We start from the raw sequence: 5,322 nt of genomic DNA, 5'->3' as shown, positions 1-5,322 counted from the left end.
GACCTCCATATACTGACTACTATACAAGATGCTAGGAAAGCTGGGTGACCTCCATATACTGACTACTATACAAGATGCTAGGAAAGCTGGGGGACCTCCATTATACTCACATACTAACATACATTATACAAGATGCTAGGAAAGTTGGATTATCTCCATTATTCTTACTACTATACTACTATATATTATACCTTCTATACAAGATGCTAGGGAAGCTGAGTGACCCCATTATACAAGATGCTAGGAAAGCTGAATGACCTCTTTATGCTTACTATACAAGAGGCTGGGTGACCTCCAACTGGCAGTGCCTTCCTGCTGTATAGCCCCCTTTCTCAACCTCAGGCCCTGTATCGTCAGGCTAATCCTACACCCACGGTCGATGCCCGGGGGCGTGTCGGGTGGGGGCAGGGCTTATCAGGACATACAGAGGGCCTTAATTTGCCGGTACAGTTCCAGCAAAACTGGGAACTGGGGGTGGAAGGCTTCACTCCACTGAGGTCTGGTTAACCGAGTAAGCCAGGTGCTGACGCCGGCCCTGTGTGTATATATATATATATATATATATATATATATATATACATATATACCGGAGATGTGACAGGTAAACTGCTGGAGGAGGTGCACTTCTCACCCAGGCTGCAAGACTGGATGAGGTGGTAAACTCTAGGAAAGTTGTATGGCTCAGCAGAGCTTTTCTGACCTTGTATTTTATTAGAATGGGGAAAGGTTGGCAGTGGGACCTGACATTCCCTCCCATTCCAGTAGGACTCTTGTCCACAGGTGTAATCACAAGCTAATTGCTTTAGTTTAAAAGTCCACAGAGAGGGCAGATTAGTGGTAATAACCTGAAAGCCACAGAAGTCTGCTGTAGATAAGCGAATTTCTAGTAATAACAAAGCGAATCGCTTCATTAGCTCAGCAATCAGCTTATCAGACCCGCTGCCTTTAAACTCTGCTGCTGCTCTGTGCCACTCCTCCCCGCGTGCCTGAAAAAGCTGGATCCAGTCCTGAGAAACATTTTCCCACTTTCCTAGGACTGGATCCAGCTTTTCCAATGCATACCGAATGCATATACAAGTCATAACGTCCGACTCTTATCAGAAAAAGGAAATCCTATTGACACATTACCTTTAAGTGATAGCTTTCCTACCAACAGGAGAAGTAAGTTTTTATATATGACAAGTTCGAATCATGTTGTCACGTTCTTTCCTCCTCACTATACAATTTAAAGGGATTATCCAGAATTAGATAAAAACTGTACGTAACAGCAAAAACATGACTTTTCTACTGTTCACATGACATACTTTTTCACCACAAATTTGGCCACAGTGAATCTAGTGCAAAGTCGGTATGTGTTACATGGATTTTGGATGCAGATTTGTATGGGGATTTGCCTCAGATGTGATGCAGATATAATGGTGAGTTTACAAAGAGAGATTTATCTGACAGATTTTGGAAGCCAAAGCCAGGAATGGATTTGAAAAGAGGAGAAATCTCAGTCTTTCCTTTATGACATGTTCCCTGTTTATAGCCCCTTCCTGGCTTTGGCTTCCAAAATCTGTCAGATAAATCTATCTGTGTAAACGCACCATAAGCCTTTGCAATGAAAGCTTGAAAACCACAAGTCAGCACCATGTAACACTAGCCTTCTTGCAGCCACAAAAAAAACAGTAAAAAATGACACTGTATCTGAATCTACCATAAATCTCTGTCATGTACCTGTATATATAATATTGTGATAAATAAAATGTATTACATGTTACTGTCTGATAAATAACAATGATAACCGTAGTGCTCAGCAAATGATTTTGGAATAGTTTTATTTAATAAGATATAAAAATTACAAAATACAAATTAATAAATAACTAGAATACAAAATATAATAAATAAATAATTTACAAAAGAATACAAAATGTTCAAATTTAAACACCCTTCCTGTTTTGGTGTATAGGAGTCCTGGTTATTTGCTCAAATGAAAACTTCCAAAATCCACATACCCATTAATTTAACACAGTTAAACTCAGAAAACACAATTTTAAAGCTATAAAAAAAAGTTGGTTGACATTCAGGCGTAAGCAAGTCAAATACGTAGAGAAAATTATAAAATAACTGTAGAATACAATAAATAGTATAGTGCTGAGTGATTGGATTTAGAGCTTTTCATATTAAATAAGCCTTTGGTCTTTACAGTAAATTTTGATGTGGCCACAAATTACACAAAACCTCTAAATCCTTATTCTAGTAAACATGGAATAGTAGACAACATAACCATATAAATAAACAAGTGAACTCATGTCAAAATAGGGAGACGGACCAGACCTTAAAATGTTGATTTTTAGTCATGTAGGTGGTATGGATGAAATATGTATTACATAAATAAATAGATAAATAAAATAAAATGGGGGACATGATATAAATATCTAATGCAAGAGAGGTATAAAGGAATTAAAATGACATTTCCCACACCTCAGGTTAGTTTATAAATAAAGTTGTAAATAACATGACTGAATGAGAACATTAAATATAAAAAAAAAAACAATGTGTGTGCAAACATTTTAAACAGTCTATAGACCTGTATTTTGCATTCAAATACCATATTTTCAAAGTACTATCACTGAAATGTAGTGGATTTGCATTGATGTAACAGTATTATAAATACCTCTTTATTTAACTTGACACAACCTATAAATGACATCATTGTTTGGTGAATTGCTTGGTGAGAAAATTACTGTGCATTCTGATTTTAGAAAGTTATCAAAGAAGCTACTTTGCAGAAACCACATATCTAAGGCCTAACCTAAGCCAGAGCCTGAAGGGTCAGCATTTACTATAGATACACTAATGTTATTCTCACATGGGTCTAGAAGAGTTGATTGTTGTTGCTGTTTTAGGTTCTATGTGACACAGAACTTACTACCTACTAATGCAAGTCTACTGATTAGGGCCAAAAAAGGGGGGGCATTTTAGTAACAAAGGAAGATTTAGACCCAAATAACGTTCTCTACCTTTACCTATGTTGAAAAATTAACCTAAATCACCCGCAGTAAAATAACAAATTTGCCACATATGTACCTTCCCCTACTTTCCTGTACTGCAACTGCCATACCGTACACCGCATCTGTGTTGCTTCTGTTCTTCCTTCTTCTGATGACATCCAGCAACTCGCTCGGCCAATCACAGAGCAGTGAGGGAGCAGGAAATCATCGTAAGAAGGAAGACACCACAGCTGCAGCACCGAGGGAGGTAAGTTTGCAGGTATTTTTATAGTACACAGGGAGCACGGGGGTAACTTTTCTCCTGGAAAACGTCTTTAACCTACAAGCATTTGCAATACATAATTGTGAAGTTACAAATGCAACCACTAGGGGTCCCTAAAACCTAATGAATTAGTGTTTGTACTGTAGCTATGTCATCCAGTCTAGTCAAGAAAAGCCAGTTTGTTATAACAAGACATAATATTTCTGCACATCTCTGAGTGGAAGGAGTGAGTGCTGGGATCCTTGGCGTGTCACACCCTTTCAGAACAGTCCACAAATGAGAAGGTGAACGAAAACAAGAGGAAAATCATAGAAATGCTGTGAACCAAATGTTAGGAGAATCATACAAGCATAAATATTAAAAATACTTTATGTAATGAACACTGAAATGTTGTATTGTACTGCACGGCATATTTTCCAGTAACCTGAGATTTATGTTTTAAACATGATTTAAAGGAACAGTAGAGACAAGTCATACTACTCAGTATAAAAGATGCTAAATTTCTACCACACTCGTCATCTTCGTACCTGGCTCAAACCCAAAAAATGCCATATGTAGCCTGTTTATACGTTTTATGGCAGAAACTAAAGTACATTGTTCCAGGTACAAGCTGACTGCAGTATACACAACTGATCCTTAATCATGGCTGGCAAGGGGAATCCAAACCACTTTTTTTTATCTAGAAAATTCCTTTGAAAGCAACTCTGCACATCGCTACAATACTTGCATTCATTGTGGCCCTCAATTTTCACACATTGTTAATAAAACAAGATTTATCTAAAGTTGTTTTAAAGCAAATCTGCCGCCCTAAGCTTGTATTGTAAGGATCACAACAAAAGTAAACCTATCATACTTCTTTTAGTAGCAGCCGTGTCTCTATTTCACTAAACAATGCTGTTTTATCCTCATTTTAAGTGTCAAAGAGGTGGGGCCTATGTTTTCTGTTGGCTTTTAAGCTTCGAATCCCAACCATCCTGCGCTTGAGACAGACAGGACTCATTCTGGTTTTAAACGTGCAGTGAGATACTTAAGGGGTGGTCGGATTAGGTGCACGGAGGCATTTCTGCCCTAGGGCACCGAAGACCCTAAGTCCCTGTCTCCTTGACACCTAAACAGGAAAAAATCTAGTTGTTGTTTTTGTTGTTTTTTTTTTTTAGCAAAATAGAGACACTACCAGCAGAGGTACAATGTGTATACAATTATTCTGGTCTTTGTATCAGTGCTGGCAGTTCACAAAACAAGTTCATGTTGACAGGTTTGCTTCATATCAAAGTGAATTTTGTTACATTTAGATTGATATTAAGAAGAAACATTTTGACAAATCAATTTAAAACATACATATTGCTGTTCTAGAGATTAAAAAAAACCTAATCAAAATGTTTCAACACTTTGAGTTTCAAGTATTTGTGTGGGCCCCTTTCACATCACATTTGGAAGATTCGTTTTCCTGTACATCTTTTCTAAATCAAAAAGAAGGTCAGAGACGAGCACAAAGGAGACAGGTTTCCCTTTACCTTGTGTCGGAATCCGATCATCTTTTTTATTTTTTTCAATCTAAAAGGATATATGGGAGAGAAGACCTCCAGTATGTCTTGTGGAGGGGTCACAATATGGTAAAAAAAGAATAAAGTTAACGGAATAATATTAACCTCCCTTAAAAATACAGTTTCTGACCGTCAAAGCTGTTATGTTTCCGATGTAAACAAAATGGTATCCATTTTCTTTTTAAATAAGCAATAATCCATAATTAAATATAATAAGAAAAACAACACATTATTACAACAATCCGTCAGATCATATATTATATCGACTTAAAAAATTAAATATTAATAAGGAAAATAAATAAATAAATAAACATTATAAATAGATAGGAGACGTCAGTGTACCATGTATGAAAAAGTATACAGTCATTATGTACCTGCTCCATACTTCAGGTACAAAAAGGAGACGATTGATTGTTTTCTGAAGGATTTCTAAAACTTTCAGAATCAAGGAATGTCCATTTCTGTCTCATAAAGGCACTTTTTTTTTCTTCTTCGATTGTTTGAGAGTTGAGAGTCCATT

The sequence above is a fragment of the Dendropsophus ebraccatus genome, chromosome 12 (genome assembly GCF_027789765.1).
Source record: "Dendropsophus ebraccatus isolate aDenEbr1 chromosome 12, aDenEbr1.pat, whole genome shotgun sequence".
Classification (NCBI taxonomy): domain Eukaryota; kingdom Metazoa; phylum Chordata; class Amphibia; order Anura; family Hylidae; genus Dendropsophus; species Dendropsophus ebraccatus.
Note: the sequence above shows the minus strand (reverse complement) of the source record.